This window comes from Peromyscus eremicus, chromosome 4, assembly GCF_949786415.1.
Source record: "Peromyscus eremicus chromosome 4, PerEre_H2_v1, whole genome shotgun sequence".
Classification (NCBI taxonomy): Eukaryota; Metazoa; Chordata; class Mammalia; order Rodentia; family Cricetidae; genus Peromyscus; species Peromyscus eremicus.
The window spans coordinates 111,375,870-111,401,879 of NC_081419.1; positions in this window are offsets into that span (position 1 = coordinate 111,375,870).

The window sequence follows — 26,010 nt, forward strand, 5'->3', positions numbered from 1 at the left end:
GCACAATGTCCACAATACAAACATGACATGTCCTAAGTTTTCTACCTGACTTTTGTCTACTTTGAATATAGAGAAGGACATGTTCTTGGAAACTCTTTGGAAGTCTTGTATGAGAGCAGGATGAGCTCATCAATCACTGAGGCTCACATAGTGAAGAGAAATTCACACAAAGCTGGCATTTATAGAGTAAGTTGTTTCTACGATGCTTTGATTTGTTGAAGTACTAGTTTATTTGCTAAAAAGCTCTATGACAAACATTTTTTTTCCAAGCACAGATTGGATGATGTAGCACCAACAACTTCAATTGCAGATTAAAATAAAAAAGAACAAGAGCAACAGAAACAGTTGATAGTTGAAGAATAACTGGGAACTTATTATGTAAACTGGAATATATTTAAAAGTGAAAAGTATTAATAATGACCGAGAAACCTTAGCAAGTTTAAACCTTAATACCTAATAGCTCTGAGTAATAGGGAAAATTAATGCATACTTCTGTACTCCATGGCTATATTGGTTAGGATAAGACTAAGGTGCACATGTACACATGCATGCACACACAGACAGGCAGACAGACAGACAGACAGACAGACAGACAGATAGACACAGACATACACACACACACACACACACACACACACACGCACACAAACACTTTAGTATTCAAGAAGAAATTGGGTTATTTACAATAGTTAAGGTAGAGAATCAGCCTGAGTATCTGTTAGTGGATGAATGGGTAAAGAAAATTCACCAGAATGGGAATAATTTGAGCAGCATACAACGATATGCATGTAGAAAAACATAACAAATCACATTGTTGGAATATTATTTAACGTATATATGAGATTACAACATGATTTAATTACAACATTTCTTTTTTCCTTTTCCCCCTCTCTCCAAACCCTCCCATATATCCCTACCTGCTCTTTTTCAAATACATGGCCTCTTTCATTTATTGTTATTGCATGCATGTATGTATATACATATATATTTATAACTATGGCTAGCTCAGTCCATATAAAATTACATGTACATGTGTTTTCAGGGCTGACCATTTGGCACTGAACAGCCAGTGGGTGTGCTCTTTCCTGGGGATGTTACCTTTCCTGCTTCCAGCTTTCCTCAGTAGCCTATTGTTATTTATTAAGTGGCACAACGTCGTTCATTAAGTGGCGCTGTTTACCTTGTGAGAAAAGCCATGAGGTACAACAAAATCCATTATAAGAGTTTATTAAGGAAAAGGAGCAGAAGGGGGTACTTAGGCCTATGGGAATAATTGTGCAGAAAGAAGGAGGTAGGGGTATGGGGGACTTGCTTTTATAGATTCTCCCGCACATGTGCATATGGGCTTACATAGCTACACCATACAAATTATGTGATCATGCAGTGCACAGATTACATAGGACATAAGGCCCTAGGATGACTAAGCCTCTTGCTTGGCTACTGGACAGCGCATGTGCGGTCATGTAGCTGGGGGAGTGGCTAGGAATTCTAACACCTATAGTTCTTTGTGTAGGGTTGAGGCCTCATGGGCTTTTCCTGTCCACTTTGGCATGTCCATTAGGGTCATCCTTGTTCAGTTTATGTTTTGATAGTTATGTTGATGAGACTTTGTGAGTGTAGCTTCTGGTGTTACTGGAAGACATAATTAGTTTTAAGAGTAAAGAAGTTGGTCATTTATGACAACATACAATGTCTAGGAAGACATTATGCTAAGTGATAGAAAGCCAATCTCAGAAAGAAATACTACATGATCTTCCTTATATGTGGAATCTAAGTAAGTCCAGCTCATGGAAGCAGAGAGGAGAGGAGTGGTTACCCTGCGTTGGGAGTAGGAGAAAAGGGAGAAGTTGAACAATCAGCTATGTAGGAAACATGCATCCTATAATATGGTGACCCTAGTTAATAATCCTGCATTTTACAGAAGAAATTTGCTAAGATAATAGATATTAAGTGCTCTCTTCATACATATAAAACCATGTAACTGCGTGAAGCAGTAGATATGTTAATTAGCTTGAAGATGGTAATCATTTCACAATCGAATATATCAAACAGATATTATACTCTGTAAACACATACTAATTTTGTTAGTTATCCTTCAATAGAATTGGAGAAAAAAAATAAAATTAGAAATAAGTTCTTTATTTACATTTCTTAAGTACTGTGAAGAGTATGAAAATATATCCTAAGAACATAAGTTCAAATTTCCTTTTAACAATTTTAATATGTTCCCTGGCATACCAAAAGTGCCTTTCTTCTCAGGGTCCCTTCTTTAAAGATTCTGAATTTGGCTTGGCTTGAATATCTCCCCCGCCTCCCTGTCAATTCTGTAACATGTAAGCTCCAACTATCTCTTTGGCAAGGCCATATTCTTCTGGGAGAAACAGGGGAGAAGCAGAAATCAAACTGGTCCAGGCTAATACTTGTTACCAGTCAGGGAGTGGGCAGAGAGGTTACTATTCATCTGGTAATTGTCTTGGTCCTGTACCAATACCTTGCTGTAATCAGAGAGTTTCTCTATGCACCTGGTGCTATGATGAAGACTTCAAACCTCATTTATATTTTATGACCATTTTGGGTATAAATGCTCTGGACATCCCTGCCTTTGAGAGAAGAAGACTGAGACTTGGAACTAGCTAAATTGTAAAGCCCAGATTCTCTACCTGGGAGTTAAACAGTAGATGCTTCAGCATTTATATGAGATAACTTCAGCTTAGTCATTGGGATTGCTTAGCAGTCGTAAATCCCCTCTTTAGATGTGTTATAATAGGGCGTGTTTAACTGTAAGTTCATGATCATGTTAGCAAATGTTCTTCCCTGCTTTACAAATCACTAATATGAATGGGATGTCTATAAATCCCTATGAAAAATGAAGTCAATCCAAAAATAAGTGCATATGAGTATAGGCTCTTTGGCTTATGGACAAAAGTGAGCAGAACACACAGTGAGATTGGGCTGTTTTTCATCCAGTTGGAAAAGTCTGTCATTGGCTGAGCTTAGGTGCTATTGCCAGAAAGACATCAACCATTTTTAATACACAGACTGCATTTTATGGCTGCCTGAGAGCTATCAGATGAACTGTCTGTTGTAAATCAATAATAATTTGCTTTAGAATAACGAGGAACTAAAACTGTTTCTAATTATTCTCCAAATGCTTTGCATACTTTGAAAACCAATTATTTAAAAAATTTAGATTTCTTCTCTGTCTTTAGAAAGACCTGGGGGTGGAGAATGGAAGAAAAGTAGTGAAACATCTTGGCATAACAAAGACATGTGAAAGCATGGAAAGTGTATAGGCATTCCAGGCTGTGTTTTGTAATTTGAGAAGCAGTGGTTCTGAAGCCACACCTTACAGCCAGGATGATGCTACATTGCCCCCAGGGTCCTTGAAGCCCATTGGCTGCTTAGTGGTTGGCTAGTCTTCATTATCAACTAAGGATTATGACTGGAATATATTGAAAATCTCTGCTTTTGAGTCCAAAGCATGGTCTCTGCAAGCTGGCAATGCTTTGCAGTGATTGGGTAACTAGAGCGTGTCTTGGAATGTGGATGGATGGGTCCTGCTTTCTGTCTAGTCTTTTTTTCAGTACTTAGACTTCATCATGGGAAAAGAAAAATGTAGGCTCAATTCATCCATTAATTTGATACTGTTATAACGTCTATTTTTCCTGAGGACTTTCTTATGAAATTGGAAGGGGAAAAAAATCTGCTGGGGTAGAGAGAAACAAAAAATGTTTTCCCCTCTAAATGTATCTGAGTGAATCTAAAGTTAAGCCAACATTTTAAGAGTAAGCTAGTGGTTAATAGCTATTATAGTTGCTATCTGTTAAAAAGAAAAAGAGGAAAAAGAAAAAGCAAGCAAGCAAGAAAGAAAGAAGCAATGGTTTACGTGGAGACTCTAATCCCAGGCATATTTAGGGCAAGGAATGAAAATCCTGCAGAATATTATGGCAACACAATAGTGCATTCTGAGCTGGGTTTTCCAGACTAAGAGAGCTTTTCTTTAGTAAGCTGCCACGAATGTGGGAATTTCAGCTTCTGGGTGTTCTAATGTGTGCATAGCATTTTTAATTATCTTTTATTCAGTAATGAATGCAATATGGGTGTATTCTTGTGTTGGTCACTTTTTGAAATGCAGTGGGCTTTTTGTTTTGTTTTCCAGAAAGTGCTTAATCTCCACCATTTGATTCTGCATAAAATCTGCTGAGAGTCTGTGGCTAAAATTTCTTCCTATTTCTGCTATGGGGTTACAGCTGCATGGTCTTCCACACAGAGAACTTATGGGAGTACAGTTGCATGGTCTCCCATCTAGAGCTTGATGTGGTCATGTTCCTATATTCTGTTCAAGGGAATGTAGGCAAAAATGATAGCCATGCTTCTAGGCCTGGCTCATAAAACCCTCCTGTTCACATCTCTTTCTGCTTCCTCCTTGTTTGTGTGTAGGCTGAATGATAAGGGCTCTTAAGACCTAGAAGAGAATATAATCATGATTTGGAAGGAGCCTGAGTCACTGAACAGACATTCTGAAGACCACTTGTTAGAAAAAAAATCACTACTGGCCAGTGACCAGCATGAGAATGAAAACACTGTAGTGTTAGCCACTGCTATAGTAGAGACTTTTTATAAACACCTGGCCTACCTTCCTTTGCTAAGGCTGGGGTGCTTTATGTAATGACTATGGTGATGAACCTCACATGTTGATATGATTCCTATCTTGGCCTCTGCCTCTTAGTATCACACAACTCTAAGAGATCATGAGTCTTCCTCTCTGGCCTCAGTTTTTCATTAGAAAAATGCAATTTGGACCAAAGTCTTCATGACAACTTAGAGTTACATAGTAAGTCAGAATAAATAAATGTCAAAAGAACTTGTCATGAGGATACAGATGGCTGATATTATCAAAGGTTCTGTTAGAGAGCCATGCTCAGAGAGGGCAAGAATCAGTCAGTTCCAGGGATCCAGGCATGAAGAACATTGTCACAGGTACCAGTATCAGTTAGACCAAAAGAATAATTTGTAGTAAGCTATTGCACGTCATGGTAACTAACAGTTCATAATAATAATGTATTCTATGTTAAAAAATAGCTAAAATAATGGAGTTTTAATAACTTCACAAAAGTATGATAATTGTTGAGGCTGTAGATATATTTATCAGCTTTCTGTAATATCTTCTTAGATCAAAATATTGTATTTTATCCCATATATATATATATATATATATATATATATAAAACTATTGGTTTATTAAAAATAAATTATATCCTGTCATGGACCTTCTTAGAGGTTTATCATGTTTCTTTCATCCTTATCCACAGGTTAGAGTTTTTTAAAATCTGTGCAAAATTTTAATAACTATAATGTCAAATATACTAATTTCAAAACATTTAAAAATGTTATAAAACAGTAAAAATATATACTTACAAAAATATAAATTTTTTTAGTGGGAGAACAAACAAATATCAACCATACAAAGCATGGCACTAAGATTCTGTGGTTTAACAGAACATTTGGATAGATCACTATTTTATAAGTTAGAATAGACTGGGCTCAACTGAACTTCTCTGTAGATCTGGGCCAGGGAGAGATCTTTCCTACAGCAACCATAAGATGCCACGTCAGCTGTTCAGTTGTAAATGTCCCACTGGAATGGTATTTCATTACCCTGTTCTCTCTCATCTTCCACTGGGTGAAGTTTGTTCACATGTCCACTGATCGGTTCTTGAAGGTCCCATAGGAATGAAGTACTTGTATTTCTGTGCCCTGAATTCTCTCTCCTTCGATCCAGTGAATGAGAGCTTGTTCACATGGCAGTTGAACAGGGATCTAAGACCATTATGCATATGTGCAAGGTGTCTTGAGGTTCAGGCTCAGAACTTTCACAAGCTTGTTTCTCTCATATTCTGTTAGGCCAAGAAAGCCAAGTCACAAATCCAGCCCAGATTCAAGAGATAAGGAAAAGGACTCCACTTTTTCTTGAGAAAAACTTTACATTTCACATTGAAAAGTGATGTGAGTGAAGAATGGAGGTGGTGGAAAGAACTTTGGCCATGTTGTGGTTTCCTGAACCTCTCTCAGATGGAATGTCTGCTCCTCGGTAGGGGACATCTGATTGATTTCAAGCTCTTAAGAAAATTGGAGAAGATGCTTTTCCAAAGCTTCTAGAAGGAGGTACATTGTCTGAGCTACAAAGTCCTGACTGTGAAATGTGTCATCTTAATTGTGTGACCTCAGAAAAACACAACAAAGTTTTGAAACTATGTTGCTATCTACTAAGTGGCATAAGGTATTTTTGCAAGGTTGTAGGACAGAGATTATGAAAGTGAGGCACACTAGTTTTTACTAGAGTTGGCAGTGGGATGAGAGAGTATATATTTCAGAGAACATTTCTTTTGGGTTCCTAAAAAAATGCATTAAAACTCAACTTGGGTTTATTCTTCCTGTTATCACTTAGAAGCACTGAGAATGTCTTTGCCACAGACCAATAACTGGCTTTAAGCAGGTTGATTGAGCTCAGATGAATTCCCTACATACAGTAGCAAGGCAGTGCAATGGGGCACTCCATTTTTTTGGCACCCAGGAAGATATCCCTTGAATTCAGAGACAACAGATCACTGGAGTTCAGCCAATAGAATGCTAGCAGAAGCAATGTCTTTTAGATCTGGGAGTGGCCCTGAAACATTTGACAATGTCCTTCAGTGGCCTTGCTTTCCTTTCCTACCAACTTCTCAGAAATAGATTTCTATGAAAAAGGTGTTTTAGAATAAACTAAGTGGGTCCTGACCAGATTCTTAAATGACTAGCAGCCCTCCCCACAGGTTTCCTTTGAATGTGTATGGGTGTAAATTGAATGTGTATGGATATGATGAGTAGATAACCAGGCCTAGTGTTCAGTCATTCTGATGTAAGTGCCACTGACTACAATTAGGGCTGCCTGTCTTAATTAGAGTAGCATCCAACTGTCTCCCAGGAAAATGAATCTCAGGATGTCTCTTTGCCTCATTAGCTTTCTTTTTCATTTTCTATGTGACTTAATTCTGGTTTGAAAGATTTCCAATGAATAAGGAACATTAAGCCAACTGATTGTGCAAATAATTTGTGTCTTTATGGTGTATGGATGAGTACATATGCATTTATCCTTTGGGACTATTTGAATTATGCCCTTGCAATAAAATATATTAAAGAAACATTTCATATTAAGCATGATAGCCACATACTAATATATACAGCATGTACTGATATGCAGAATACTTGTGTCAAGTACCTGCATGAGCACAATCCTCACAGTGAGGCTTTGGGCTGGAGGCTTTATTAGCTTCCTTTTAACAAATGGGGATACTGAGGCTTCCAGAGCAGAGAAAACATGCCAAAATTCATGCAAGTGAAAACTGTAGCATAATGATCTGCACACATACAAATTTGCCTCCAAAATCTTGATCATTATATTAGTCACAACAGAGACATTCATCATTAGTCCCAGGACAGGATCTTGCTATGTTTCCCAGATTGGCTTGGAACTCATGATCCTCCTGCATCCATCTCCCTAGTGCTAGAATTACAGGTGTGAGCTACCACACCCAGACCAAGGCCTCTCAAATCTTACTATGATTCATAACTCATGATGATGATGACTGACATTTCTGCATTCTCACTCCTGAGCCCTGGGCTTCTCATGGGATAGTTTAAATCCTCATAGCCATCATCTAAGATGGACATTATTATTGTCTGTTGTGTGTATAGCCTGTTTCCAGTGCTACCAAAAACACTCATAAATATAAATCAGTTTCTAGCTTACAGCAGAGAAAACTGAAGTGGAATGTGAGTCACTGGCCATACAACCTTGTGAAAGCTTTCAAAGAAAGTGCCTTAGGCATCTGAAGTCTGTCTGCTGAGTTTAAATCTGCTACAATCCTTGCTTCTCCTCAAAGGAAGAAAATGGGAAGTGGGGAAAGTGCTGTGGAGCCTGATGCTGGCTAAAACATCCCCTAAGTGAGGAAGGGATGGGGGAAATTCACCTTTCCTCAGCCGAGTGTTCATTTTTCATGAAGATCTCTCTCTCTCTCTCTCTCTCTCTCTCTCTCTCTCTCTCTCTCTCTCTCTCTCTCTCTCACACACACACACACACACACACACACACACACACACTTACTTTCCTTAACTTCTGTTAGTCACAGAGAATCTGCCTTTGCTGACATCAAGGAGGTAGCAGTGTAGCTTCCTGAAACTGGCCAGTGGCTTCCCAGGAGCTTTGAGTAAGAGGGAAAAAGCAGCAGACACCAGACCAGGAGAAAGCACCCTCCCTGTCTGGCTCAGCTTTCACTATGATCAAAAGTGATGAGGAGAAAAAAAAAGAAAAAGGAAAAAAAAAAGGTAGAAAAACAAAACCGAGACAGAAGGTAGGAGGAGACAGGGCAGCCCCAGCTCCAGCTAGCCGGCTTGGTTCCACTTCCTTTTGATTGTCCAGGAAAGCTAAGAAAACTAAAAACAAGGCTGCAACTTGGTGGAAACAGCCCCGTGGTAGCCTTACGTTAAACAATCAGACTGTGGGTCAATTGTGCAGGACGTTAATGTGTGAGACCCCGATAAAGAGATTTGCACGAATGGTCACAAAGCATTTTGTATTTGAATATGGGCTGCAGGTTGTTCTGCCCAACAGTATAAATACAGCTAAGGTGGGGTGGGGAAGGGATTTGGAAATCAGCCGATTTTAAGGAAGCCAACACAAACACCCGAACAAACGTAGCATTTCACACAGCCTTTGTGCTCGCTTCTGGTTGCTGGCATGCACTCATAGAGACAAAAAGGGGCTGTGAGCAGAGTGGTAGAGACTGTGTGTGCCCTTGTGGTAGTAAAGCATCTGGTTTATCAGCAAACAACCTTCTTGTCACGTATGTTGCATTTTCTGAAGGTAGCTGGCTTGTTTGTTTTGTTTCATGGTGGTAAAAGCTTAGAAAAGAATTCAATAAATTCTTTTTCAGCAGCATCCATCTCATCATGTGGCAGCTCAGAGAGGCCAAAGAAGGCTTTTAAAAATTGGTGTTTAATATAAAAGCATATATTTTAGCAAATTCATTCTGTACGAAAGATTGCCTTAGACTAGACTAGCCAGGCTGTCTAAAATTAGGCAAGGCTGGATGTGGTACCTCAAAATATTTGGCAGACTTCCCTACAAAGCCACATTTGAACATTTTTAATATATATTATGAGATAGAAAAGAATAATTATTTTCTACTGAAGTCCTCAAGTGAGAGAAATGTATTTGTATAACCCTTCCAAAGAAAACTGTTCTATTGTGAAATGGTTATGTTTGGGATGGTGTCCCCTACCTGTGGTTTGTGGCTTGCTTTTCTAAGGAAAAGGAGGTATGGCCTAGCCATTATCCCATTCTTTCATTAGACTGCTACCTTGAGCAAGGTGTTTTGGCCAATGACCTTGAACCCTTGGCTGAGAGATCTCCTGGATAAATGTTTTTGGACCATTTGAGGGTGATACCTTGGAGGATTTGGGAGCAAAGTCTACCTTGAGTGTCACTTGATCTACTTCATTCCAACCTGGGCACTTGATTTAGAGCTCATGTGTTTCTATATCTATAGAGAAATTATGTCTCTCTAGGTGGTTAGGTGTAGGGTCTTATTGGAGGGTGGAATGACGGGCATGCGAAACAGTCTCCAGGATGAGTTGTATTGGTCACAGTTACCAGGTATTCCAGTCCTGTGAGAGCACTTCAACACTGAATCAAAATTTCCCTGCAAAGTCAACAAACAGCTAACAAGGCCACAACCTGGGATTCAGAAGAAGCACTGAAGCCTCTTGGTATGTTTGCTCAGGAGAACGTAGCTGACATGTCAAGAGGACTCTGAAGCCGCCTTGTAGAAAGATCGAGCAGTAAGAAGCCCAAGGTTTCTGCCAGCCACCACGCCAGCCTGCCAAACTGTAGTAAGGTACCTTGGAAATGTGTTCTCTAGTTTCTGCCTGGGTATTTTGTTGACCACATCCCTAGGCAATGTGTACAAAACATTGCTAAGAGAAATAAAGAAATACCTAAATATTAGTGACTAGTGAAATACTAGTGACTCAATAATGTTAAGATACCTGTAGTCTCCAAATCAATTTTAATAAAATAGCCATTGGACGTTTTACTCAAAATTTCTAACACTAACGTCTATATTGGAAAAGCAAAAGGCCTAGAAGAAGCAAGTATCTTGAAAAAGAACAAGGTTGGAGAGCTTACCATATCTGATTTTAAGACTTCTTAAGGCACATAAACTCACAGTGCAATATTACTACTGTTTCAGCAGACATATTAATTAATTGAACATATTAACAAGGGCAGGAATAGGGGCTGCAGATCAGTGGTAGAACACTTATTAGACATGTGTGAGACCATGGGTTGTCAACTCCAGCATAGAAAGGAGACAGAAAGAAAAGAAAAGAAATTTTTAAAAAAGAGGAAAGGAAGAAAAAAGAAGCCCAGAAATGCTTTCACACTACCGCATAATCCAAGGAGGAAAAGAGACTTTTCAACACTTCCTTCAGGGACAACTAGTTATCTGGACCGAGAGCAAAATGAACATCTGATCTCACTCTCATATAATCATAAACAGTAACTTGAATCAATGTTTAAACCTAAATATTAAAGATAAAATCGTAAAACACTGTGCCCGCAAGCATAAAATTCTGAAGGAATTCTTCAATAGGCATTCAAGATATGACTCAAAAAACATTCTTTTTAAAAGAAAAAAATAATTACATGTATGCCATCAAAATTAAAACCTAAAAGATATTATTAAGAATATGTGCATATTACATGTCCTGACTAGATAAAATATCTTAATAAATGCTTCATGATGGATTTGGATCGAAAATATATAAATATATATCAAAAATATATAAATAAATGATGCAATTTAATGAGAAGCTAGATAATCCAATACAAAACAGGTAAAAAAAAAAAACCCAAACCAACCAATCAACCAAAAAACAACCAAAAACAAACAAACAAACAAACAAACAAACCTACCATGAATAGATACTTCAGAAATGAAGTTACACAAATGGCTGGTGTTATAGAGTAAATATTTGTGTCTGTCAAAAGCTTTTACATTGACACTCCAATCTTAATGCAGCTGTAATTTGGAAATGTGAACCTAAGGAGGTAAAGTTAGAGGAGGCTGTGAGTGTGAAGCCTTGGTCTGGTTAATTTAGTACTCTTGCAAATTCTCTCTGTTTCTCTTCTGTTCCCCTTTCTCTCCCTCTCTTGTGAGGATACAGTATGGAAGTCATCATCTGCAAATTAGGGAGAATTCTCTTCTAGAGCCTCTGATCTTGAACTTCCAGCTTCCCATTTGTTAAAAAATAGACATCTGTTGTTTAAGACCCCAGCCTATAGCATTTTTTTTTTTATAGTATCCCACACCAACTGACATTGTCAGTAAACTCCCCTGGAAGGATGGGTATTAGTCCCAAGAGAAATGAAATGTGAAACTTAATGAGATGTCACTATATACATACTAAAATGATAAATTAAAAAATACTGAGAGTATCAAGTTTCGGCAAAGACCTGAAGGAACTACATGTCTCATACATGGTTGGTAAGAGTACAAAATTATGTGGCCACTTGGAAAAATAGTTTATTTCTTACAAAGTAAAACATCCGCCTATCCTACAACCAGAGATTCTTCCCTTGGCTCTCTTCCCAACAGAAATAAAACTTTAGGTTTGTACATGTTTACGGCAGCTTTATTTGTAGTGTCAAAGGCTGATCGTAAGCCAATAGAATGGATGAAGCCTTGTAGTATGTCTGTCTGAAGAAACATAAGCCAGCAATAAATAGAACTAACTCTTGATACATGCAGTAGTATAAATAAATCTTGCGGCCATTGCACTGAACAAGGGAATCCAGACAGAACGCAGTACATTCTTTAGACTCCATTGAATTATACTTCTAAAACATGTAAAATTAATCTGTATGATTGAACTAGATCAGCATTTTTGTAGAAATAGGAACAGCTAACTGGGAGCATAAGGGAACTTCCTGGAGGGATGGGTATTTTATATTTGATTGGGGGTGGGTATTGCACAGGTATATATTTATCAAAACTTAAAATTTATGTGTTTTCTTTTCTTTTTTTTTTTTTTTTTGGTTTTTCGAGACAGGGTTTCTCTGTGTAGCTTTGCGCCTTTCCTGGAACTCACTTGGTAGCCCAGGCTGGCCTCGAACTCACAGAGATCCGCCTGGCTCTGCCTCCCAAGTGCTGGGATTAAAGGCGTGCGCCACCACCGCCCGGCCGTGTTTTATTTTCAACATCCTATCTCCTGCAGTGGGGAGAGAAGACTGTCCTAAGCCAGGTGCAGATAGCTCAGAGCAGGGAGGCACCTGCCTAGGGGAATAAGCTTTGGTCCCTCCCTAGGACAGATGGAGGAGGCCTGACAGGTACCCACAAAGGTTACTCTGAGGCCTTTTACTTTGTGGGAGTGTGGGTTGTCCATGCAGTTCTGAGTAGGTGTGAGAGTCTTTCCCAGTGTATTCTGGTGCTGACTAGTTCTTTTGAGACTTACTCAGAGACTTAGTCAGAGGGTTTTGGACGTTCCTTTCTGAGTATGAAACATTCACCTTCACTCTCAGTAGCTGAAAAAAAAATTGGCTCTTTTCTCCATCATCTGGCTTGCTCACAAGTCACTGCTATAAGATTTCTGATGTCATTGGCATGTCTTTTACCCCCTCACTGTTCCTCTGTGCCCTCACTAGAATGTGTCAGAGTGCAGTGTGAGGGAATTTCTAGAGCCCTTGCTCCATTCTCTTCCCTACACTGTTCCACACATGGAGAAAAGCAGAAAGTTTGGGCCTTTTCTGCTTCCCTTTCTACCCTAGTTACCACCTTGGTGCCTCCCAGTGTGATTAGCTCAGAGAACAGGAACTTTCCAAGGAATTCTCACATGCTAAGACCTGAGTCCTCTCTCTGGTATCAATGGGTTAGATAGGCGACACATTTTAAAATTTTGTGTGTGTGTGTGTGTGTGTGTGTGTGTGTGTGTGTGTGTGTGTGTGGCTTGAAATATTTCACACTTGGAAACCAGCACAGTAGGAAATATAAACTGGATAAAAACAAGCTACAATGCAAGCGAAAAATAAAATTGTATCAGTTTACTGATGATTGAAAATCAGGACCAGATGAGACTGTGAGGCTCTGGGCATTTAATTTATGGGAAGAGGTCCCTGATTGGTTAAAAAACAAACAAACAAGTCTATCCTGCCTTGGCTACCATGAGCAACATGTTGTTTTGTCTATGCCTTTCCTGGGTGTGTGGAGCAAAATAACCAGCCCATTTGAACTTCTCTTTGCTTTTCTACACCATGCTGTATTTCAGTTCATTATTTCATCAGGGATGAGAAGGCAAGGGACATCAGTGGGCAAAGTTCAAATTTGCCTCCATGGAAACACTAAGGGTCAGAGACAGCGAAGGGAAATATCAGGAAGCAGGTAGGTTCAGTGAAAGAAAGGAGGAGTCGGGTTGCTTCAGTGAGCTGAGCAAAGTGTTCAACCTTCTACAGTCATCCCATAGAGTGCGGAAGGAATATGGGCTGGGGGTATTGAGCAGTGCTGCTCCTGCTGTGGTCCATGGACAACAGCATCAAGCATCCCTGCGAGCTTGTTAGAGATGCTCATTCCTTGTTGTCAGTCCTTCTCAAAAGAGAATTCCTGTGATTTGTTTCCTCTGAGTTTTCATACTGGTACGCCAAAGGCCACTTTAATTGTTTTCTTCAGGCAAAAGGGATGCTGGCTTGCAAAATATTATTAGAAATTAAAATTGTTGCCGACAGTTGAAAACATCTTTTTTTTTAAATCTTCGTTATTGTCTCATCATGGCGAAGGTCTGACACCACTAAATCCAGCCTACTGTTTGGCCCAGTTTCCTACCATCAGGTAGAACTTGCCCTTTCAGTTTTGTGTGGACTTCCCATGCCTATAGTTTCTTCTCAGTTCCAGGGTCCAACGTCTGTTGTGGTTTAGCACTGGCCTTGGCTGTTTGTCCAGTGGTTGATGCAGAAATGGGTGTGTGATCCCGACCACTGGCCAATAAAATACAAAAGAAATAACTGGAAGTCTTTCCGAGAAAGATTTTTTTCCCTCTCTTGGGAGATTTCTCTTCTTCCCCTTGACACCATGTGTTGATGTGACACTTGTTTTCACGTCACAACCAGTCTGTGAGTAAAACCAGACCAAGCCAGAGTAATGTAAACTTGAAGAAAACTTGGACCCTGAGAACCCCAAGGAGCTGTTGAACCTCCCACAAGGTTCAACCCACTCTGAATCCCACCCTACCCTGCACTTCCTGCCACGGATCACTGCACAGTTCCTTATTGTTTCAGAGACTTTATTATTGGCAACCAGAAACATCTTAATTGATTCAGAGGAAAAGCAACTCATCAGCAGGAGCCTGTGTACTTTTTTCCAGCTGCCATTGTTATTGACGCCCATTGCCTCATCTGGTATATAATTTCCAATGTTGAGTCTCAGTGCAATAAACCCTGTTGACTTTGCTTGTTTGGAGTATGGTTCCAGAGTCATCCTTATATGCAGAAGTGTCTCACACTGCATGGAAGGGGATCTCAGATACCACTGTGAATTTAGAACAGTAGATTATGGCTTTCCTGTTGTTACTTTTATAATCATGGCAGCTACCTTAACGTTGCTCAGCTTCCATTTCCTTTTCAGTGAACTGCTAATCTACCTTAGTGGGCTGACACACAGATTAAATGAAATGATTGCAATAGTCCATTTCCAGTTTTGGGTGTTTTACTGCTGACAGCTTTGACGTTTAACCACTCCCTGTTTTCTTTGTGTCTCACATCTGGAAAAGCTGATAAGAAAGTACAGTGCTCCTTCTTAGGCTGCTGGTAGGAGACTGGACAGGGCCCTGTCTACACATGGAAACTCTGACCCTGCCTGTTGCCATCACTTGAAGAAGTCTACATCAGTGCATTCTTCTTGCTCTTTCAAGGCATCTTCAGATCCCCTTTGTATATGTCTGGGTCTGTCCTACTCTGAATCATGTTGTGAATTACACGTTTTCAAATATTCTTCGTATGTATGTGGGGCACTATTATTCTGGATATCAAACCAATTTTTGAGTTATGGTCCACCCTGTTCCTATGACATAGACATGGCAACAACACATGCAGGCTGACTACGGTTATTTTAAAACAGTATATGTTAGTGTCTATTTATAGAGGTCAGAGGTTAACCCCAAGTAGTGTTCCTCAGGAGCCATCCACCTTGTTTCTGGGGAAGGGTCTCTCATTGACCTTGAACTCACCAAGTAGGCTAGGCTGGCTGATCAGTGAGCTAAGCAGATTTAACTCTTGCCTCTTTTCCAGTGTTAGGATTAATTAGCTCATTCTACTGGGTCGTTACATGGGTGCTGGGGACTGAATTCTGGTCGACATACTTGCATGGCAAGTGCCTTACACCTGAGCCATCTCTCAAGCCCAATTATATTAAATGTGAAGGTTGCTCTCAAAGAGGCATCAACATGGGAAATAAGAAGATGAGTTCTTTGTCTTCATCCCACCTCTAACAATAGTGTTTCTACCATTCATGTTCCATCTCTCTTTATTCCTCCAGACTCTCTTTTAGATAAAAAGCAAATTCTAGCACACTCACCTAGAAGTACTTTAGTATATTTTTAATAGAATTTTCTTATCTTGTTTTAGATTTTTTATTCTCTATAATACATATGATATATACACACACACTCACATATATATACACACACACATATATATATATATATAGATAAACACACATAGTGGAATGATGACTATAACCAAACAAATCAACATATCCACCACCTCATACTTTTAATTTTTTTAGTAAGAAAACATAAAATCTATTTTTTTCCAGTATATAATATAGAATTTTTTATATATGCCTGTTATGGTCTATTATTCAGCTGTTAAAAAGATATTCTGCTATTTATGACATCATATGTAAAATTAGAGAACATTACTCATCTTATTTTCTTTTTGAACATTTTCATCAAACCATGATCATAGACCAAAATTTCTATAACTCTTCAATATCAAATATTCAGGCACTGTCAAGATTTCCTCAGTTTCCTTCAAAGTATCTTTTATGATCAGATGTCCAATTATAATTCAGTGAAAGTCCATATGTCTTCAGCCTTCTACATAGTTACCTAACATTTTTCTTCTTAACTTGTTGATTTCATCTCTTTTTGTCTTTTTGCACTGATCAGAGGAGGATACCTTACCCCTAGAACTGGAATTAGAGATGATTGTGAGCCCACCTGTGGGTGTTGGGAACCTGAATGGGGGTCCTTTGCAAGAGCAGTAAGTGCTCTTAACTGCTGAATCATGCCTCTAGCCCCTTCCTTTTGCTTTTTCTTAAAAAGAAGAAAAGTAAAAACCGAGTTGAAAGTTCTTGGATTTCCCTAAGTGAATTCTCCGAAGACTATACTGAGTAGGAACATGTACTGACATGACTAAATGATAACTCAATAGAGATGGCCTTAAAAAGAAAAGAAGACGAATTAACAAAGCTGAATCATCTTTATCCAGGGGATTTACACAGTAACTGCAGATGTAAGATGCGTTTATGTGCTTAGATCCTTATTTTTTTATCAGTATTTATGAAAAGGAGTCTTTAGACTCTTTTAAGCCAGTCTTCAGTTTAAGTCAAAGAAAACGATATGTGAATTTTTCTTAGTCATTACAAAATCCACATGATTTATGATTCAATCCTTAAACAAATTATTTCTTTGAAACAGCATACGGTTTTAATGCTAATCTGTGGGGACATAGAGTATATATATCTATGAGTTCTCCAGGCTGCGTATTTTGCTATCGTGGCAGAAATGGTATATATTTGGCCCTCTGTATTCATGGGCTCTGCATCACCAGAGTTAAGCTCCAATTGGCTATGGGAATAAAACTGTATCTGTACTGAACACAAGCAGACTGAATCCTGTCATTAGTCCTTAATGATGTAATGTAGAGTCTATGCATATAACACTCTCGGCGTATTAAGCATCTTTAATAACAGAGACAGTTCTATAAGAAGAATGGACCAGGAAGCATGCAATGATCACACTTTTTTTTTTTTTTTTAAAGAAAGGAACTGAGTGTCTACAGGTCTCTTATCCTGATGAGTTTCAGAACCAATCTCATGGTACTGAGGCATGCCTGTACTTGAATTTTATTTTTTGTTTTATTTTTATCTTTTATTTTCCTTTTTGAGACAGGTTCTCATGCATCTCAAGATGGCCTATGTTGCTACAAATAGCATTGAACTCTTGCCTCTACCTCCCAAATACTAAGATTACAAGTGGACACCACTATGTTTCTCTCTCTCTCTCTCTCTTTTTTTTTTTTTGGTAAAATTCAAGAAAACTGCAAAGAATCCTTATGAAGTTGACTGACTCAGGGATTCTCTTTTCCTTAGTTGCCTGTAGAACTGCCATTTCTCTGAAAGATGCAAACTTTGGTCTTAAGGACAAATGGCATTGTTCTGATCTTGTAGTTGGTTGAGAACCAGCATGTGCACTACACTACTAAGGATAAGTACAAAAGGAAGAATGGAAAAACAAATGAGAATGTATTTGTAGCTCAGGACAAAACTCGGAAAAAAATCAGTTTTTGTTCTCTCACAAAGAGTTATTGAAAAACTGATGACTTAGTGTAGCATTAAAACTTGTATGCACAAAACACATATACATTTCCCTATTACTTTCCCACATGATGCATGTGGCTGCTGAGTATATATGAGGGTCAGGGATGCCAGATTTACCAGGATCATACAGAGGCTGCTGTTTCAGATGATCTGAAAAATTTCAGTGATCACACACATAGATCTGAGAGACCCAAAGACACACAGCTGTGGCTTTAGAACCCAGCTCCATTTACCATCTGTCTGTTAGCACCATGAATCTTGGCTGAGAAGGTTGCTTTCAGATCTGGGAATTCCATCTTCTTTTCCAAGCACCCTGGGCTGGGGCTTTCCAGAGGATTAATGGAACCTAGGAGAAATAATGCTTTTCCCCTCTTATATTTGGGGCAACATGAGGGGAGGTTTTCACCTTAATGCTAGTTGTGGGGTCTTCTATATGCCTGCAACTCCATGGTAGAGACATCAGACACACATCTTCCATTACGACAATTCAAGTAGATGCTCAAGAAATTTCACATTCAAATAGGGTCACTATTGAATCCGATGGTGGTGGGTGGGGGAAGGAGAAAACTGTATTTTTTCTGGCTAATACAGCATTTCTAGATGCTCATCAAGCTGTTAAAAAATGTGAAATGATGACTCATTTGGGAGCCCCTCCCAGCCCCTCTCCCTGTCCCAATTTGCCTGCGGGTTGAAGGAATGTATACTGACTTGAGTTAAAGAAGAAACTTGTGGTTTCCATTATAGTCTGTAAACACCGATTTCTGAAAGCCTCAAGCGTGCTATCATCTCCCGCCCCACACATGCTTTATATACAATCCATCTTGGAAAAGAGCTTGGGAGAGCACTGTGTTTACTACTCCAGAGCAACCCAACAAATGAGGCCTGATCTGCCCTGGGGGTTGATTCACAGCAAAGTGGAGGGCCTTTCTGATGTCTTTTAAACCAAAGCTTCAAGAGAGAAACCAAGGCCAATTCTTTGGAAAGACAGTCCTTTCTTGTGCCTGCAGTAGCCCCTGGCCACCCTTCACCAACAACAGAGCTCTCTAAAAACACCTTTTCTCAGGACCACCAGAATGCTTTTAGTTTCTCATTTGGACTTTATGCTTAAGTCTTGTCCTTAAAGTTATTAGAAAAGGGGAGGAATATGCTGCCGTTTTGATTTAAGATAGTTTCAATGGTGCAGGGATGGGGCAGAATGCAAGCGATCCTAGAAATTCTTTTGGTAGTACACAATTCATTTAAAGATCACTTGGAGGCAGAGTGTAGACAGCATCCTGGGTTTGCCTGGCACTCAGACCATGGCTGATAAGAAGAACTAAGCACACTCCACCTTCTTCAGGAAGCAAGAATTGTGCCTGTAGAATAGATGGGAAAGTTTAGGATGCAAGCTCATTCTGTTTGAATTTGTTTTCTGGCTTTGACATTTCCTGGCACTGTGACCTAGGGCACTATAATTTCAATTTATGATTTAACATGGAGAAAAATTACTTGGGGGTTTTCTTTGGATTATGACTCAACAGGTGTGAGGAGGGTGTGACTCTGCCTAGGCAGTTCACCCTCAAACCTCACTGGGTTGTCGACGTTTGTAGGGCTCTTCACCAATGAAAGCCTCAGTTTCCTAGTCAGCCCGAGTATGTTCAGAATGATGCCAACCTTTTGGAACTGTTTGTGGGACTCATGACACTGGTAAGCATGCTGGTATGGGCCCTGGCCTGGAGAAGGCAATCCTGGAAGTGGGTGTGAGATCCTGGACTAATAGCAACAGAAGTCTTCTGAGGGAGGACCTGGTTTTAATGCCTGGTTCTGCAGGAAAAGGGACCAAAGTGTGTGTGTTGCTCAGGAAGCTACTGTGACATCATCTGCTCTTCTATATAGAGATGCAATGGACAAGGGCATGGGTTACACATTGGGTGGGTATGCCCTGACTAGCAACATCTGACCTCTGTTTTGATTTGAGTCATTGGCACAAATATTTCATTTTGCAGCTCTTCCTCTATAGTATCACGTATATTATTTACTTTCATTCTTTTATAGGTTAAGAACATCCTATTGCTAGCCATTTTAACATCTTCCATTGCAAAGACACTAAAGCAAGGTTTCTGATTTCTTTCACTTCTAGGTGAAAGCATTTGCTTTTCCTGTTGTCCATCCTCCTGCCCCTCTTAATGCCTAGGCTAGTTCTAACTCTTCTCAGCTTTTAAGACTATTCAGCAGGGATGATTGTCATCATTAATCAAATAACATGCACGTAAGTGCCTTTAAAGAGTACCTTTTTGTTCACCCCGTGCTGCAGTACTAGAGATTGTGCTAATGACATAATGAAAGGACTAATGAAAAACATGACTCCCGTAGTCCTGGAGTTTAGTGAGTGGCCCATGAGAAAGGCTTGAGGCCACAAGTTGCTTACTAACAACTAAGCATTCTTTGCTAGGAAGCAGTCCTCACTGTCTGCTTCTCTTTGCAGAGACTGGTGACATAAGGTTGTTGAAAAGGCCTCCACATGGCTCAGCTTGAAGAGGTCAAAGCTTATGAGGTCTCCCATTTTCAAGTGTTGGGTTTGCTCTTAGCCAGTTTCAGCTGTCGGAGATGGTTGTCTGAGAATGTGATGCTAATGTTGTTGGAGCCTTCACCCCAGGCGTGTTTGTACAACTCAGCACAAAGAGACAGCTTATTCTCTGACCCAAGACTATATTGCACATGGCTGCCTGTTTCCTCTAAACATGAGAGGAGACAACAGATGGCTGACTTGAACAGCTCCTGAGACGTCTTCTGGAGTGAGAAAAAATTTGGCTGGAAAAAAAAAGTATGGGTCAGTAGCTTCTTCTTAGCATACAAGGGGCACCCCCTCCACAAGAAGTAAACGATGAGAGAGGGAAGTGGTGGGCTGTCCTGTTCTAGACTCACCAGGAAAGAATTCATAAAACTTATGCATTCAGAGAAAGCCACAGGATGGAATGGCAAAGACGTGAGGGATAGCATGACTTCCAGAACTGAGTGTGAGAAGAGGTAACTTCACATTCTAATTTTTTACTTTTCATCAGACTAGCTTCCCCTGACCCAATACAGGGTATACCTCCCGTGTCATCACTGGGGTATGTTCTGAGACCCATAGTACATGGCTGAACCTGTAGGTAATACTGACTGAGTTCTGGTTGTACTATGTTTCCTTTTCTGTACGCGCAGACCTATAATGAGTCCTATTGAAAAATTTGACACAGTAGATTAACAATTATAATAATTGTACTATACTCTCTAATAGGCATTCAAAATTTATAAATTATTTATTTCTGGAATTTCCCATTTAATATTTCAGACTACAGTGGACCACAGATAACAAATCTTGGAAAATAAAACTGCCCTGGATTCCTGAGAAATCACATCAACAAGCCCCCACTACCCTATAGGAGGGTGAAACACAGAAGCGAGCCATCAGAGGTACTACCATGGAACAGTTCCCTGGGGAGCCACCATGCTGTATGGCAAACTCCCCCAAGAGCAGTATAGCCCATTCAGAAACATGGGAATGCCTGTATTTGAATTAATACTTGATTTTACTTTCAACATTTCTAACAACAAAGCTGACTTTTCCAGTGCACAGCCATATGTGACTACTTAGTATTTGGCTATATTTCCTTCACCATGGGTTAGCCATGTACCCATTCGTCTATTGATCCATCCATACTTCCACATCTTTCTGCAATTACTGCATTAACCCACTATATTTTGGAATAATTTGTTATGTTAAGAGCTCCTTGTTATGGTATGTAATTGATGCAAGGAACTCAGAAAAGATTAGTTAGGGTTACTAAGAAAAAGGTTTTGAGAAAAATGATTGATTTCAAATTCCTTACTTGGTGGTATCTTCTAACTAATGGGTACTGGTAGGTTCTACATTTCTGAAAAGATATACATTAGTTGTTATGAAATGACTTGTGGTTTACAGAAACCTGGGAAATGGCAAAGATGCCAGGGATAGCATGACTATCAGAACTGAGTGTGGACAGGGGTACCTTCATCTTCTGATTCTTAACATTTCATGATGATGTCATTTCCTTGTGCCCTATGACTGACTTCTTAGAGAGCAGAAACATTTAGAAATTTTTACTGGAGAAGAAGGTAGGAAGCAGGTGTCCATGGGCTTTTGGAAGAGGGATGCTCCTTATACATGTTGCTACTTCTGTGATATCCAAGTGTCTCACACACAGCATGCTCATTTTTATGTCACTGTCACTTGAAAAGAAACTTACATGCTTTGATACTAACTCTCAGAGAGTTCCTGACCTATAGCCCAATGTCTGTTTAAAGTCAGTTCCTGGACTTTCCACTGTAAGTTCCAATACTCTTTGTATCATAGATCAACTCTCTTTTTTGATATGTATACATGCACACATGTACATATAAATAGAAGGTTGGGGAGGAAGAAATATGGAGGCTAGGCATGAAGGAACCCAAATATAAACTACTACTTGACTGAGCCAGAACAGTTGAGAGTCCACCATCCTGAGATATATAGAAAGACCCTGTCCTCAAACAGATACATTAAAATTAAAACAAGAAAGATAGAAAGGAAGGAAGGAAAGGATAAAAGAAGAGAAAAGAGGCAGGACATTGCTTATGTGATAAGTGATCAATTTATTCTGACCTTATTGTTTCTATCCAAAATTATTATTTTTATCTCTGTCCAAATATCTGACTCTGCTGCGTGCATTGAGTGACTCCCATCTCAGAAGAAAGCCTCTGCCTGAGAAACTTACAGTCAAGTCAGTGTGGTGAGACACAGTGCAAAAGCCTCTGGCATTGCCATCACAGACTTACAACCCACATGTGGCAGATAGTTCCATTAACTGGAGCTTACCCAACTGCCAACATCTTGCTTCAAGGGTATACTGTATGCCATTCTCTGCCAACCCATGGAACGTGTTTGGTTTATAAGTGTCACTTACAGGAACTGGGAATCAATATCTCAAGAAATGCTCAGTCAGTGAGAGATGCAATATAGTGAATAGGCACATCAGACGCTCACCTGAAAGTGTCACAGAATTAGGAGATTTTCTGGCTTCTTTTGCTTTGCTGTTTGAGATGAGGTCTCCTATTGTAGTTTAGCCTAGGAACTCACCATGAAGCTCAGGGTAGCTTCAAACTTGCCCTTTCCTGCCTCAATCTCTAAGTACTTGGATTTTAGACATGTACCATCATGTCTACCTTTCTCCTTCCTCACAGTGTGTCCAGTGGAACAAAGATTTAGTGTTATCTACAGCAACCCCAATAATGTTGAATTCATTTGCATTAGCTCTTCCTTTTTCCTTATTCCACTCTTCCTGTTCTCTCATTCCTAGTTCCAGGGCTACTTCTCAAACAAGCTACCTAAGTCCACATCTTGTCTAAGGCTCTGTGTTTCCAAGGCTCATGTGAAGATGAAATATATTCACTTAAAGTATAATAGCATAATATAACACCATAAAGCAACATGAAGTGAGAGACATCCATTATGTGTACATAAGCACACATATAGTTATAAAATAAGCAGATCATACATGATATGGGGTTTGGTGGGGCAGGAAAGCACCAAATGCTTGGATTTCTGGAATTGAGCCTTTACATGAGATTATGATTTCAATACATGGTTAAATGGAATCCTGGGCATGGAATCTATGGGAGGCAAATTTTTCTGGAATTCTTTAAACCTCTGTATTTTTATTCCCTCCTTCTATACTAAATGTCAGCCATTAGCAGTGCTTAAGTATCCAGTGGAAACTTTAACCACCAAGTCCCTACTGTGAAATAATGACTTGTTGATGGCTAATACTATTTGAAACCCAAGTTGTCCATTTTTTTCTGTCTTTGGTTGTGGCATCATTTTATTAAGGTTGGCCCTTTATATTTTCAGGAAGATCATGTAGCTCTGTTCCCTGGTAGGGCGCTTATAAACATTTCCCATGCCAACTTCTATAAAAGTCCTGGGAACAAGTAGAATAGGAGAGCCAGGGTTGGTTTGTGATTGAACTTGTCAGTCAAGGAGAAGTGCAAATGCCATGTGGTTGGTGTTTAAATCAAGACCAGATGATCAACAGTATTTGGTGGGTCTTGGTTGTTCTCCAGTTGTCTAATGCTCTGAAGTTTGACGAAAAGGGCAGATATTTTGCCACATTCAAATGCTGGCACTTGAGCCACTTGCCTTGATTTCCATGGATAGAGAGCCAGTTCTGAGACATGACTCACAGAGGAGATGCTAGGGAAAGGCTTGAAAGAAAGTGGTCCCCTTGGATTGGTGATTAGATTTGAGAAAGGTCATAGGGCAGATGTGTGTGTGTGTGTGTGTGTGTGTGTGTGTGTGTGTGTGTGTGTGTTGGATCAGGCTGTGATTTACAATATTGGGCATAGTTTTGTTTTAAGCAGGTAGCTCTCTTTCTAGGACTAAATTCTCTCCCACTCTCTATCAGCATTGTACCATAAAGACACAGAAGTGATGGAGGAAAAAAGAGGGAGGAAATTCATAAGGGAAAGCAATTAACTGCATATCACAGTTAACATAAACAAAATGTAAACCTTGAGTACCAGGCAGCCACAGGCAGATGAAAGCAGACAGCATGAGACTGCTCCTCAGTCCCCCAGCTGCACAAGCCTCTGTGACTGCATTTGAAAGCTCCACATATTAACTATTTTGCTCTTTTCAAAGTTTATAACCTTTTCCCTTTTTGTTCAGCTGTGTTCTAATGATATTTTTTTCTATTAAAGAGGATCAGTTTATGAGAACAGGATGTTTGTATTAAATATTAAATCGTTAGGGCTTCTTCCTGAAGGTCTCAGCTTGGCTTCAGTTTTGATGGAAATAGACAAACGTACATTCCTGTAGAACTACAGAGAGTACAAAGAGTTTGTCAAATCTTGATAGTGTAACTCGGCATTGGGCCAAGAACAGAATAATTGGTTAATGTTCCCATAGCGCTTTGAAGATGCAAAGTTCTGTGTAAGTTCTGAGTGATACTGTGAGACAATCTAGCCTTGAAGGTCTGATCCTAGGGATCAGGAGACAGACTGTTCCCCAATTGTCTTTCGAGGAGCAAAGACCCTGGCTTGTGTTGATGAGCTAGATTTTCTGTGGAAGCTCTAGGAATTCTGGAAGCTAGCCCTTAATTCCAGCCCTTTCTTGGATCTTAATTATACACTCAGCTGCATATGGGAGAAAACCAATGTCATCTTTGGCCTTCAGAGGCTATGTATTATCCTTGAAGCTGTCCTTCATTTCATGTGCAAACATTCTGGGGTTAGCAGGTGGATGCTTGAGAAAATAGGCAAATATATCATGGTAGGATTTTTAAACTCCTTTGAAGAAAGTCAATACAGTATTAAAAGTGTAAAACATGTGATAGAAAAATAGATGGTTGAATACTAGGGATAAAAAGAAAGATTTAAAATGAAATCTGGGGAATGGGAAAGGTCTGGACTCAACCAAAGTAAGGATGTATAAAAAACCATATAGTATTGTGGGATATTTGTACCATGTGTGAAGATGTATTGCTGCGATTGGTGTAATAAAGAGCTGAATGGCCAATAACTAGGTAGGAGAGGATAGACAAAACTTCCAGGGTGAGAGAGGAAGAGGAGGAGGAATCTAGGCACATGAATTTTGCCAGCAGACTTGGAGCAAGTCAGACATGCATTACTGAGGAGAAGTAATCCAGCCACATGGCAGATTGTAGATTAAAAATTAAGTTATAAGAGCTAGTTGGAAAAAAGCCTAAGGTAAGGCCAAGCTTTCATAATTAATAATATGTCTCCATGTCATTATTTGGGGGCTGGTGATGCAAAGATAGTCCAACAAGAAAGCTTACTGCAATATAAGCACCCTCTTATTTGTAATCTAACTGAAAAGAAGTGTATTTTTATTGTTACTAATTTCTGTCTTTATTTTATTTTATTTTTTCAGTTTAATAAAGCTATCCTACATGAATTCATAACACTGGTCCTAGAAGTCACACTTTAAAAAAAAAGTTTATTGATTCTATGTGAATTTCACATTGTGCATTCTGTTCCCACTTATCTCCCAGTCCTCTCATACCTGCCCTCTGCCCTTGCAACCTAGCCTCCAAATCAAAACCCAATTGAAAAGAAAACCCCAAAACCCAACCCAACCAACCAAACAAACAGCAAAACAAAACACAAAACCAAAACCAAAGGAGGAGAATATTGTTGTGGAAGCGGTAGTGTGGCCTGTTGAATCACATAGTTTACCCTTCCATCCACTGAATCTATGAACTGTTGGAGCATGTGAAGGGGACCAAACTCCAGATCCAAACCAGTAGAATCTCCATGACACAGGGCA